This window comes from Zosterops lateralis (assembly GCF_965231275.1).
Source record: "Zosterops lateralis genome assembly, chromosome: 1".
Classification (NCBI taxonomy): domain Eukaryota; kingdom Metazoa; phylum Chordata; class Aves; order Passeriformes; family Zosteropidae; genus Zosterops; species Zosterops lateralis.
In genome coordinates, this window is record NC_139762.1 from 99,632,585 (window position 1) to 99,647,567 (window position 14,983).

At 40.3% G+C, this 14,983-nt stretch overlaps 1 protein-coding gene across 3 annotated transcripts in view; it reads right to left on the bottom strand.

Moving 5' to 3' along the window:
* LDLRAD4 (low density lipoprotein receptor class A domain containing 4) overlaps positions 1-14,630 on the bottom strand; it is a 273,819-nt gene extending 259,189 nt beyond the window's left edge. For 2 of the 3 annotated variants that reach the window (XM_083872620.1, XM_083872617.1), the window contains exon 1: positions 14,552-14,619. The gene's annotated coding sequence lies outside the window, so the exon portion shown is untranslated. Of the gene's footprint in view, positions 1-14,551 lie in introns of all 3 variants that reach the window. The other variant, XM_083872618.1, reaches the window with a different exon arrangement.
* Positions 14,631-14,983: the final 353 nt, after the last annotated feature.

The following is a 14,983-nucleotide window of genomic DNA, read 5'->3' on the forward strand; positions in this document are numbered from 1 at the left end:
ATAAATAACAAGTACCTGAAAATAAAGTCAGTGTTTTGGTATCATCCACCATGTCTAGCAGGTCAGACTTTGATGTGAGAACTCACTACTGAAGTTAGACATTGTATCCATCCTTAATTGTGTATTGGAGGTTTAGCCCCTGCTGATGCAAGTTGAAATGAGCCTGCTGGATTTGACAGCATTCAGGCCTGTCACATGTTCAAGACCATCAAAGAAACTTTCCAGGCAAAAGTCAGTCATTCTTTTCCACTTATTTTCTAAACTTTTTTTTTTTTTTTTTTAAGTAGCATGAAGGCTATACCACAAAACAATGCCAAACAGATACCACTCAGCATAAGGACTTTCAGATACCTATGTAGATCCTTTTTTTCTCCTTATTCTGAATATCCAAATACAAAGACAGGACTTAAAGCTCAACCACTGTGAGATCCAAGCAACAGGCATTCCAGAAAATATTCCAGAAAGAGGTACTACCATTCTACATTCCCTTTTTTATCATTATGTGGTAAAACACTACCTTGGTATACATAAACTAAATTGGATAAGGCAGTACAATTTTATGTTAATTACTTCAGTAGCTGTCAAGCACATAATCTTCTTTAGAAACACAGCACTTCTGCATCACTGGACAGGAATATTTAACGACAAGGAAAATATACTCATCCACATATATGATGTGCTGGAAGAAGGAAAACACTTGGCTAACAGGACAAAGACCTGATAGAGTCAGTGCTATACCCTTCAGAAGCAAAACCTGATTTGGTTTTATGTTAGTCTCAATCCTAAGTGAACAGAAACATTAAGTGGGTCCAAAATGATTCTGTATAAATCTCCTTCCATTAAGCTACATAATATTAGCAGCAGGTAAACAGAACTAGGAAATCAGTGTAGGAGACACCAAAAAAAAAATAGTTAAGGTCTTGCACAGTATATGTACGTGTAAGAAATTAAGAAAAGAAGAATATTATTTCTGGCTATAGAGTCGGACAAAACACACAAGATAAAACACACAAGATAAATGAGGAAGATACCCCATCATTTCTATACATTAATATATTCTCTTACATGGTAAAACAAATACAAAGAGGAGTGAAGCAATGGAACAAAATGAAGCTTCAAAACAACTGAGTTTTAGTAATATCCCTAATCAAGTTCCAGATTTGCAGTGGAAATGCAAAGAAAGTTAAGGCAGTTAAAAAAATCCAAACCCAGAACAAATAAATTTAACTAAGACAAAGAAGTTATTCCCCAAAGAAGTTATTGGTTCTTCTCAGAAATGCTCCAGCAGATCTGATTTCCATCAGAAAATCCAATGCATCAAAATAGAATGAGAAGTCATAAAGCTATGAAGTTTATAAATTTCTACCTTTAAAAATGCCTGCTTCAGTTTTTATGTTATTATTGGTGTCATCAAAAGAGTACTTTACAGGATGTATTTCTTTCTTAAATTTTATTATGCATGGCATCATACAAGACTAAAGAATGCATCAATCCAATGCAAATGTGATTTTTGTGGAAAACTACAAAAATGCTTCTTTCATTCTGTTTTAATCAAGTTTTGATCCTGTAAGCTTTACAGCAAGATGTAAAATCCCCTTCTCCCCAAAAGTTTAATCAAAGTTACTCTAACCAAAGTTACCTCTGAGAAGACTTCTGTGTTTTTATAAGGTGATAAGGAAAAGACACTTATTTAACAATGGATAGTAGCCCTGTGACAAAAGGAATACAAATATACGTAAATTCACAACAGTGAAGAATTGTCAGCTGCTTCCCTTCTCAGAAGGGAAACTATAACATTCTTTAATTATTTAGAGCATCTCAAGGAAATACAAGTGTTGCTTACTTTAAACACATGCAACAGTTTTCAGATACTCTTAACATGCTCACTCCCTTCCATTTGTGACAACTTTGCTCTTTTTTGGCACTTAGCATCTTTAGAAGTAAGATTCTCCTTTTTCATACTTTTTTTCTTCCACTTGACCTTTACTTCACTTCTGCCCAAACACAAGCAATTCAAAACAGATGAAAAAACACTGAGTTTTGAAAATTAAGATCTAAATAACAATTTCTAGATTCAAAAGTACTTCTTCAGAAAAGCCTAAGTCCTGTTACTGCAGACTGGACTAGAACTCCAGAAGTTTCCTTCTGGCCTGAATTATTCCACAATTCTCTTTGTAGCATTAGAGGATGAAGCAAAAGTGAGTACAGTTCACCTCTTCAATCTCTACACTCCTCCATGGAATTGTCCTGATTTCACTTTCACCTACTTTTTCAGCTTAGAACTGCTAATATGCTCTCTCTCTCTCACACACACACAAAAAAAAAAAAAAAAAAAAAAAAAAAAAAAAAAAAAAAAAAGGCAAATTTCTTTCTGTGCCTTACTTATGATATGTTTCTCACCTGTATTTAGGACTGGCATTGACTACTAATTATTTTTCCTTGAAATTCACTAAGTATTTGTATCCATGTCTGCTACTTTAAACAACATCTGTCAGGTAAAATTTACCAAACTCAGCAGACAGCCCCCTGTTGGCTTCAATCCATATTCAGAAAAAGCTGTGACTGTTTCAATTCCCACTGAAATCTATGTGAAGCTGCATGTAAACTCCCTTGCAAGACAGGGATAAAGATTTACTGGATCCAATTGTACAGTGGTCTGAATATACATTTGCATTTATCCACATTAAATTCACTAAATTGCCTCAACAGAGATTAATATAATTGCCATCAACACAAAACACCCTTTTCATCTAAATTTGCATTTCTCCTGTTGTTTTGTCCCCTTCTTAACTCAAGTCTGACTCACAGACAGATTAGAAATTAGATCAACCTAGAATTTACAACAGTGACTTGGCCTCTTTGGACTACAAAAAAGACCAAAACAGTGGGATATAGTGACTGGAAAAGTTAAGAAATCAATGACAGTCAGTCCCAATGTGCCCTACTTTACCTCAGTATGAACGTGGAGGTTTTGAAGTTTACAAAGCTGGTGTTCCCATTGTGTATTTCCAGCACAATTCCTGGAGCTCTGACTTTTTGCAGGCCCATCTGAGATTACAAATATCTAGAACACTTTATGTTGAAGACTGTGAACCCCCTTAGTCCCAAATGAGCACTTCCATGGAAGTCACCAAGTGCAAGAACCACCTGGTTTATTCCCCGTAGCCGGGCAAAGTGTTTACTGTGACAATTCCAGCTCTGCCCACGGCAGGAGGAAATCCTCACACAGCCCTGTGTGCTAAAATAATACCCTAAAGCAGCAGCAGCATGATTGGATTTCCCCATGCAGCTCAGGTCAGCCGGGCCCCGGGTCTGGCCTGTGGATCCCTTGGATCCCACCAGGCACCTGCCCTGGCAGGAAGGCTGGAGCCGCCTCCCAGCAATGCTCACTCGGAATTTGGGAGTGCAGCACCCCGAGGTGGGTAAACAGATCAAACCTACTGAGCCACAGGCTTCCTGACATTCTCCAGAGCAGGCAGGTTTTGTCTTCTCCAGAGCAGGGAGGTTTTGGTATTAATTTGAAGGGGGAGGAAAGCTGGAGTCTGCTCTGCAGAAACATCGAGTCAAATAAATACGTCATTAAGCTAACTAGCTACAGGATTGTCTAGCAGATGGATGACATCTTGGTTGCTAGTGGAACACTTTTCTATAGCCTTGTTTGAGGCAGACACATATGGCTCTCCCAAGCATTGATGCAAGCTCCCAGATGGACTAGATCATTGCTGACACCTTATTATAAATCCTAGAGATGAAAGAAGGGAGCACAATTTTTGAATCACAACACAGGACTCTAAAATATTCAGGCTTCCTAAAAATCAAATTTACAACAGAATATATTAACTTCTTTATGTTGAAAGAAGCTATTTCTAACCAGGAACAGAAAATAGGGCAAAATGCTGCATCAAGAAAGACTGGAAGAGCCTAGAGGAAGCTTAAAAGACCAGAAGATCCTCAATGTAAATGTATATCATAACTACCTATATGGAGTTACAAATATTACAGTTCTAAGGATGAAAAAAATTATCTGCTGTGCAGCTGTTACTGACACCAAAGTGCTTCCATCTGGAATTTCTTGACTGGGATGGAAGGGGAAAGGAAAGAAGAGGAAGCCACTTAGACATTACACATGCATCTCTGGAAAGTCAGTACCCCAAAGGACTACCAAGAAATAAAAAAAAAGAGTGAGAGAGATGTCTAGCCACAGGAACAACAGGAGAACTACCAGAACTATGTGGGAGATTGGGAGATAACAGAACCATTTGCACACAGCATTTGGCTTTTTGTAGGTGTCAGGGACACCTGAAAACATCTCAAGTACACAAGAATACAACAAACATTTTACACATCAAGGTCAGAGGCACGAAAAAATATTCTTTTGACACTTTTACACTGTGAAGAGACTCTCCCTAGCAGCCATAAGAATTTTGACTCTTCAACTTATCCAAAGGGGAGACTCAAAGTGTGGAGAAGATTACTTGCTATGTATCTTCTCTCTAATGTCTGCCCTAGCAGGTAAACTAAGCAAGTTACATCTTGAGACTGTTATAACTCTGTGACAAAACTTTTCCATTTCAAAAGCAAATCAACTCTCTGACTCTAGGAATAGGTCAAGAACTCTGTACATTTATGAGAGAGATTCTTAAGCTGCTAAAATTTATCTGCCTCTACTGCAGTGGCCATAATCTTAATAAGCATGCAAACATCTTGGAACAATCAGCTAAATGTGGGACAGCTAATATAGCATAACGTTCTTATTTTTTCAGACAGACAACTGTACTTTCAGTATCTTCAACCATAAAAGAATTCCAATGTATTGAATTCAGAGTGGCTCCCAAGTTTTCCTTCAGAGCTTTTATCTTCCTGACAAATTGAAAGTTCAGAAGATTTTTCTTACAGGGAGAATACAGCAATCCTTGAATTACCTTATAATGGTTGGGTTTTTTTGTTGGTTTGTTTGTTTGTTTGTTTAAAAAAAAAAAAAAAGGAGAGAGAGAGACTTTTTCCTAGTCTCTACCTCCATGACATCATGTAGCTCAAGAGAAATGTCCAGGAAAGTTCTTGGTTTTGTAAGGGTCACTTACAAAAGAGTGTAGGAAGAAGGGAACATCCAGCTATGCACACTGCACCTGCAACTACTTCAACTGGACAGTTCCTCTTCACTGCAGCACAGCTCCTTCTGGGAGGCAAATTTAGCCCCCCTCTTTCTCAGATCCCTGAAGAACATATGCTTCACTGGTCATTTTAATGTTTTAGAATGTAGAAACTTCAGGATACTCTTTCCTGTATAAAAATATTCCTATACAAGACACAGGGAACAGCTATTTGCAAATCTCTGTGGAAAAGGCTGACATGAAAAGGGGTAAATTAAAGACTTTAGGCAACAAACGTTTGGGTTCTCCTGAGGTGCTCCATCAGATGAACTCCAAATAGAAAAGAAAGGGGAAGAGAGATATTAATTGGCATCCACAAAAGCATGATAAAACACAGCTCCAACTAGAACCAGACAGTTTCTGGGCTCTCAAAGCAGATAAACTCCATAAAACTCCAAATTTCCCACCAGCTGAAGGCTTCAGTTTTAAAACTGTCAAATAGAACATTTTTTCCCTTATTTTTAATGTTTAAAAGACTGACAGTTTCAAAAGATAGATACAGAGGATTACTGCAGGTCCCCAAACACAAGGTGAGTCCAGGAGGGATTTCTTCAGCCCTTGGCTTTGCAGCAGCCTTCTCTAGCAGCCTATCCAATGAAACCACATGTTCCCACAAACAGCATCCTTGGTGACAAAGTGGGATCCTTGGTAGTTTATCTCTGTGACAAGGACCATGACAACACCAGGCCTTTGGCCAAAACAAGTTCACCAGGAACCAAAGACAGGTTGTGTCTTATTTTGATTTTGGTCAAAGTCTGTCAGGTCTAAAATATTTGCAATGAAACATCCCAATTTCAATGAACTGCCATTGTCTGTGTAAATTACATCCCCTTGAAAGTTTGTAATTATGTCCATCTATGATGCCTCTTAATAGGAGCATCATGAAAACTGATCAATAACAAGCAACACAGAGGAAAGTTGAGATAAATGAAGTACAGCATAAAACACTGAAGTTATAGCATGGTAAACATCTATGTCAAGAGCCTCTCATTCAAACACAGATAGGTTTAGATCAGTGTAATTTAACTTACATTCTGAATTATGTTCTCCATCAGATGAGAACATTAAATGACCTTTGATTGATTCGAGTTAAATATATAAGGCTGCTCTGTATTCAACAGAGCATTCACACACAAGTTTAACATACTCTGACATACACATCCTGACTCGACACTTCAAGTGATTTGCTCTGGTGTCTTCATGTAGACATGATTAAAGGCTTTTATCTCCAATCACTAACAATACCCAGGGGAGAACAGGGAATGGGAAAAGGCAGAGTCTGTTGCTGGTTTCATATTCAACTGAAGAGAGAACGCAACTCAATTTCAAAAGACACTTCCAGAATACTTTGCACACCTAACTCCCACTCTGCAAACTAAAGAGGTCCTCTTATTCCTCTCTATACTTATTTTAATTACCTTTGGTTTGCTCTGTTTTTAGGTAATTTCAAACAAAATTATGAATCATTAACCAAATGCTTTTTTAACTCATTACTGTGCATTATCAGCACTAACACATCAGTGCTGTCATAATTCTTTCTTGAAATTTACCTATTTGCCCAGCCACTCCCTATGAGAAAAAGGAGACCAGGCTACATAGGTTGTTGGAGCTTTCTGCTGTAGAAACTTTACATTATTCCAGCTGTTTTCTTCAAAAGGCTGGAAAGATCATTGTAACAGAACAGTGATGTTCACCTACAGCTGCAAGTTAGAATGATCATCTCTGTAGCCACTGCAGGTGACTTCCTCTTGCAACTGAAAAGAGGTTTACCTCCCTAAATCTTGGGAGTTAATCCCTACAATAAAAAGTTAGACCACTATTGTTATCACTCTAATAAGGCACTGTAAGAATAAAAATATTTGTAAAATGCTTTGATGAGAAAGTTTTGCCATAAGGTGCTAAATAGAACAGGTCAGATAAAGTACACATTTGACAAACACTGGCAGTATTTCTGTTCATCAACAGATGGTTGCTTTTTTAAAAAAAATTATTATTATAAGCTAAGTGTAAGTAGCCAAACAGTTGAATACAGTGTACCTGTATTCAACATTATGCAAGCTTCAACATTATGCAATTGGAGAGATGGATCACATGTTACAAGCTTCCCAATTAAATAAGGATAACTCATATTTTAAGACATTTTAAGTGAAAATAAAGTACTTGCAACAAGCTAATCGCAAATGTGCTGTTTCTAAAAGCCTGCTAGAAAGGTTACTACGATAGCAAGAGGAACATGAGAGGGTCACAAAACCAGAAAACATCTGTGCTGGAAATATCCACAGAACTCTCTTCCATCTCACTTCTAATACTTGTATAAGTTTGATGAGGAATTATAGTCAATACAAACCCTTTGTAAAACAAAACAGCTACACAGAACTGCACTAGCCAACAGATGCCATTAGACAGCCCAAGTCTAACTTTTATATGACCAGCTGCAATTTTCTAATTTAAGAGTACTGAACCTTATCTGCATGCATTTTTACAAACATTCAATTTAATTTTGCTTAGTACTAGTTAAGGACAACCTACAAAACCAGTCATCCATTGAGGTGAAATTGCAAGGGAAGAGCACACACCAATGTGGGATCTCACTGAAGGTGCCAGTTCAACAGCTATGGAGATTAGGTTGGGTTATTTATAAGCTTTCCTTACATTTTCTCTCCCACACCTTCTGCTGTGCTCCTCAACTCTGACCCAAGGGGCAGAAGCCAGAGAACTCAGTTTTGCCTTTTGAAGATCCCAAGAAACCATGGCAAACACCCAGGTGACATTCTGTATAATAGAGGCCCCAATACACTCTATAGATTAGCATCACTTCACTCAGTAACTAATGGCTGAGCAGAAGCAGAAAGTGAAGCAACACCATTTGCACCCAACAGTTCAAGAAATACTGTTACATCTGGGCAATTACAGATACTAAGTACATCCCAACCAGATACAGGACTAACAGACTCATATTTAATTCTAGCTTCATGTGTCATTAACACCTAATGGAATGTTCCGAGGTGTTTACAAGTCCAGAGCAATAATGGATCACTCTTAATTAGTGCATGGGAAACATTTCATGAAAGTCTCAGTGGAAGAAGGCAGCTGTTAAAGAGATTGCTTCATATCTCAGTCCCAGACTGCCCTCTCCTTTCCCTCTATGAAACGGAGAACAAGTAAGTTACAGGTGTGAGAAACCAAAATAACAGTCTCGGCCACACAACACAAAGAGATAATAATTTAAAAACTGTCACGCATTTTCTTTCCAATAATCTTTGAAAAGTTGAAGAGTGGAACTTGTGTTTAAAAAACAGAGCACTGCACTGTTTGAAGATGCTTCAAGTGCTGGTGCTGAAAATTGAAGACAAAACACAGTACCCTTATAATGGCATATGCTAGATAATATGAGTCAACGCTCAACACTTATTTTAGAACTCTAAGTACATTTCAGGGTTGATCCAGAAGAAAACACTATTTTCCATTCTCTTCTCAATATGATAGAGATTCTAAATCTTATTTCATTAAGCATTAACATTTGTTTTAACAGAACCCTAAGAGAATTATGTACTGTCCTCTAAAATCACAACTTAAATACACTCAGTGGGTCCAAGGTTATGACAGAATCACTCAAACCTCAAGGTATTTCTCATACAAACATGCAAAAAAAGCACATCTTCCTCAAAGGTCAGTACACATTTTACAATTTCAGAACATAGAAACTAAATTAAATACTGAGTTTAAAAAGAATTTAAATCTTCAGACTCATCTTTTAGGGCAACACAAATTCACTATCATGAATTTTTTCACTACATTTTTTCAGAAGCAGATTTATTACCAGTTTTTAACAAAAAGTGTACCAGGGTGTTTAGCATGGAAGAAATCAAAAACACCAGCAGATGGAAAGACAAGGACATTCCAACAGACACTTCATCAACCTGCTCCATTCTCATGTACATTTCAGCACTGTATTTTTCTAGGCAACACTGTCTCCTGCCTTTTAGAACTAATCCTAAACACATGCCAGATTAAAAACATGGGTACAACGTCCAACGCTCTCTTTTTGTTTTCCCTGTCCTACAGACAGCCAGAAGTCAATGTCAACACAGAGAAAACTTTGCAAAGATCCCCACACAACTGGCAAAATACATTTGTCCTTTTATCCACTGCAGCCAGCACTAAAGTCCAATGAAATCCAATATTTTCATTTCTCAATTCACCTTAGTGAAACCAAGCAAAATGAAACAGGAGCATCTGGATTTTGGTTTAGTCCTACCCAACCATACTCGTCAAGTAGGTGCCACTATTCTAGTGAGCAGCATTCCTCTAAAGAGGAACAGTTCTCCAAAACAGCAAAATGCACAACTGAAACCTGTACTGAAAAGTAGGCAACAAGCATACTTTAATCCAAATTCTGCCACGTGCAAAAAATACTATTAGAATTTTCATCGATTAAAAAATTATTTTCAGTCACACCTATCAACCCAATGCCTATTTATAAATTTGTATATAGAGGACTAATGCTTTTTTGGGTAGATAAGGGAGAGATTAAAGCCTGAGAAAAAATGTTGAAAATTGTCACACTTTAAATGTCGGAAATAATGTTCAGTTCAGAATATAACCAAGTTTGCTCAGCCAACCTTTAAGACTAAACATCTGATTCAACATAAACCAATATATTTTGGTCTTAATGGCACTCTTATGGAAAAATATCTCATCTGGTTGAATGACTGATTCTTTTAACAGTTATCTAGCCACCAGAGGGTCTATTACACCTGCAATTCTACTTAACATGGAGCAAAATGTAAGCTCAGCAGCATCAGGCAGAGCCCCCACCACAGGTTTACACTGAGCAGAGGTGTTCTATCCCTGCCACATAACTTTAACAGCTTTTCTGTGTGGATGCTGGCAATCACTGACTTCTACTGTCCCTGAAATTGTCTAACAATATTTCAAATGCTTTTCAGTTTTAGCAGATAATAAAACATAAAATCACTATCATATCTATCCTCCTTTGGTGCTCTCCTCAAAAAAAAACTCACCCCCCTAACTCATAAACTGCTCTCTAAAAAAAAACCTGTATTTCTGTGAGAACACAGCTCTCCCAGTTTGAAGGATCCAGACTCCTGCTCCCAGCAAGTTTCCAAAATCCTGTGGTAAGGATTTCTGATCTGTTCCTCTGCAAAACTCAGACATTAAAAATAAATTCTGGGTGTGTTTGTGTCGCCTTCCCAGCCCTCTCCCCACCACATGCACTTCCACCCCCAGCTCCTTTGCTGGCTTTCATGCAGATTTGTGCCAGACATTCGGCATCCTCATTAAGTGGTGTCTGGCAACCTGCCTAAGCTTTAGTGGGTTCTGGGAATGCCAATATATTAACCAGAGGACTTTTTGCATACCCTGGAGAGATTTTTATTCTAGAAAAGTCAACCATTTGGCACTAAGAAAACTTACTTCAAATCTAGGAAAGGTCTCCACTGGCAATAAGAAGAAAAAATGCATTTACATGCCTCTTAAATTCTGTCTCCTACCTGAAAGAAAAGTTTGATGTAGAGCAAGATCATTCAAACACAGTTTAAAAGGTCGATGTGTTCTCTGTAGTAGAATTTTAGAGAAAAGGACAATAGATATGAACAACACAGACACAGCATAACATTAAGAAAATTATTTCATTTCAGTCCCTTGTCTCTTGTGACCAAAATAGTCTTAATCAGGAAGATTAAATTTACCAATTATTATGCTGAATGATAATAAATGGTGATATGGGTGCTTGAAAATTTCCATTGCTTAACCAAACAATAAGAAAAAGCATTTTGTAAAATGCATCTACATTTAACATACTGCAAATACACTAAATCAAAACATACACTACAGAAATGCATATATTAAATAAATATAGATGATTAATACCGAGACATTCTGCCAGCATGAAATAGAGGACACACTGTAACATCATGCTCTTATTCACCTGCAAACATTCTTTCTACTGCTATCCCCTTAGAGTTACTATTATTCAACTGACAGTCTCAGAACTAAGCAAATTAAACTCTCAAAGATAAAAAAATCCCCACATTTCTTTATCAAATATGAGGTTCAAAAGAACACAACGGAAAAAAGAAAGGCCCATGGCTTTCCTTCACTTGAATATTCTGCCTGTGCAGCACATAGAAGAAGTTAAAGTACACTGGACAAATGTGTCATTTCAAGATCATTTCTTCAGGCTTGTGTACCCAGAGAATCCAATTCATTTCAAGAAGCCAGTCAAGTAATCTGCTACCATATAGATATCACTACCCATTATTATTAAAAGTTTTTTCAAACTGACGTCTAATTCCAACTCATCATCATTCTTTGTGCAAAAAAATTGCCAACTTCCTGACATCAGCTCTACAACACCATGGTCCCTTTATAATGGCCAATTAGAACCAGAGATTCAGCAAGAATCAATTAAAATCAATGCCATTTAAATGTTTTAGTGTACTAAGATTATGTTTGGTGTGAAAGAAATTTTTAGCTATCTAGGCTGCCTTTGCTTAGATATCAACCTTCTAGGCAAGACAGCTATTCTTAAAAATAGCTGTCAACTGAGAAAAGAAAATGTATATGCATGAATCATTTCACTACAGGGTTGGATTCCCAGCAACTGATGCACCACTGTTCTGGCATCAGTGCCTTGAACGAGCAGCTGATACTAGATTGGTGCCATTGAAGAATTTCACGGTTACCACAGAACCAATCTGCAGAAAAATTCATCTCCAAACTCCTAGAAGTATTTGCATTCCGTAGCTGGCAATGCACTTGCAGAGAGCTGTTTTGAACCATGAAAAACCAGACAGGAAAAAAAAAAAAACCCAAAAAACTTTTCCAAGACCACTCACAAGTTAAATGCAATAACCATGACTCCTGATGCAAGAGTTGTTGGACAGGCATGCACTTTTTAACACTTCATTTCTTTTAGAGTCTGTGCTAAGTTAAAATACTTTTAAGGTATTTCTCTATTGTTTCAATAATTATTTACTTCTTTCTGGCACATCATATCCACATTTGGAACGTATTCCAAATTATTTCAGACAGTGTCATTGACATAAAACTAGTTCTTGGGTGGAAAAGCAGCACTAGACAGGGTGCTGCAGGGCAGCTGAAAAAGAACTAAATTTTGGTCAAGATGATCAGAGAGAAAACTTTCAGTCTCCTCTTCCCCACAACCCCCTCTTGCAAAAAATGCACCATCACTGCAGGGAAAACTTAACAATTCCTCATTTCACGTCTCACTTTAATGTTCTGTGCAAAGAAAACAGCATTTTATCTACTTAAAAATAACAAAAGGCCAGGTTAGTTCTAAATTCCTAGGTTAAGCTACTGCCCAGTGGCTGTAATCTTACCACATTTAACAAAACTGTGCCTCAATCTTGAATCTCAAGTTCTTTCTACTTCCACAAGTTTTCTTGTAACAAGTCTAAGGTCCTGAAGACTGAAAACTTCACTGCCTGGTGCCTGTAATGTTTCAGTTAATAAAAACCAGTGATCTGAAATATTGTTTCTCACATTGTTAACTCATTCTGCATTACACACTGATCACCATTTAGGCCCACTCTGGCATCTGAACTTACTGGAGAATATTGATATGCTTTATGTGTATGCAACAATGATCTTCACATACCTGAGTTGGAACTAACTGTGCTGGTATAAACACTGATTGTACAAAAAGATGTGTTCCTACTTCTATACGTAACTCTAGAGAGTTGACACATTCCAGTTTGAGTTCTCCTCATGCTGGTCACTTTGTGTATCACAGTAACTTAATACCTGGTGCTAAAATGCCAGTACAGATATAGATGTTCAGATTATCATCTCTATCTCAGCTAATATGGACAAGGGGATGTTGACAAGGCTGCTTCCCACCAGTGCACTCGTTTTCCAGCAAAACTTCCCCTTTCATTTACAGCCACTAAGCCATAATATTTATATATACACTAATACATTCATTAGTGGTGCACGTGTGCACTGTGCACATTAATTCTACTCAAGGATACATCCTATGTTAGAGAGCTCTGGATCATTGCAAAGAATAGGCTTCCCAAAACATTTTCCTAGAAATGAAATTGGAAAGCAGAATTGAAGTTTTTTCTAACCAACATACCCAGGTGCTGAAGGACCACCAAGAGCACTGCCCCTACTCAGGCAGCTTTATGTTCTTACCTCATCTATGACTACCAGTAATTGTCCCTTGGGCTTTCTTACTGGCAAAAACTCTCTCCCTTTTTGGCCACCTTCAGATTTATGATGCTGGAGATACTTCACTCTTCGTGCTACGTGATGCACCTCTCCAGTCCACAAGTATAATGGTTTTGGTTTGGAAGCACAGATAAACCTCTTTAAAGGAGCCTTCCATCCTGACAAGATGTCTTGTGTTTTGAGATGAACAAACTTTTATAATACCAAACAGTACTTTGAACAACACATAAAATTATTCACCAGATTTTTGTTCTCCTGCACAACCATTTGCTATTCAGAAAAGGTTCTGAATCCTGCTAAAATCTGCATCATTCTGGATGTTAAGATCGACCAAGAAAACAGAAGTAACTTTTGCATTTTGCCTGCTTCCTGTTTGTTCTTTACTGAACTTAAACCTACACACAACGGTGTGTTTGCCTCTTCAGCAAGCATCAAACCCCAGCCTACACATAACTACCTACCCACCCACACGACAGCAAACCTGGCACATCATTCAGAATTTCGGGATGCACACATTCACTGCACACAACGCGGGCAGGCGTCTGATGCAGGCGGGCAAAGCTAGACTTCTGCTAATAAACTTTTTTTAAGGAAAAAAAAAAAAAAAAAAAAAAAAAGGGCACTTTATCAAATATAGGTCACCGGTGCGTGAGCCCGGCAGCCGCTCTGCCTTCCTGCCAAAGTTGCCCTCCCGGCGCTGGGCGCGCACCGCGGCCGGGCATCCCCCGGGCATCCCCCGGGCATCCCCCGGGCAGTGACACCGGCCCTGACCCCGCTCGGAGCTCGGGAATCACCCCGGTATCGCCCCGGAGCGGAGCGGGCGGCGGGAGGACGTGCCGTCCCTCCGCGCTCCCGGCGCTCTGCCCGCGGCCCCGCCGGCCCCGCTCCCCTGCCCAGCCCGGGGCTCTCCGTGCGGGCCGCCGCTCCGGCTGCTCCCGGGGCAGGGCAGGACGGCGGCGGATCCCCGGCGGGCCCCGGTAGCGGCGGTACCTGTCACTGTGCCCTGTCCCCGCCTGTGCCCGGAGCGGGGGGAGCGCTCGGCGGCCCCGGGGCCCGGGCACTGTCCCCGCCGCGACAGGAGGAGCCCCCGGCAGCCGCCGCCGCGTCCCCCGCTCGCTCCCAGACCCTCCGCCCGGGCCTCCCGCACTTTCCCCGGCAGTTCCCGGCGCGAAGGCAGCACTCACCTCCCGCCGGCCTCCTCCCAGCGCCTCGCCGCCTCCCCCGCCCGTCTCCGGCAGCCGCTCGCCCTGCGCTCAGGCTGTGCCTGCCTCCAACTCATCCCCAGCCTCTCCTCCTCCTCCTCCTCCTCCTCCCCCCGCCCGCCCCGCTGGCTGCCGCCTGTCTGCAGCGAGTCTGCGGCGAGTCTGGCTCCGCCGGGCTGCGGGGGAGGGGAGGCGGCGCTCCCGCCCGGCCCCGCAGCCCACACTGACACCTGCCGGGGATGGCTGTGCGCGGCTCCGGGACCGCCACCGACAGCCCCGAGTGCCGCCCGTGACTCGCCTGCCAGGAGAGAAACCGAGTGAGGTGCAACAAGGGCAAGGGCAGGGTCCCAGCCGGGGGAGGAATGACCCCGGCATAGGCTTCGAGAGAGCAGCTCTGGGGAGAAGGAGCTGACA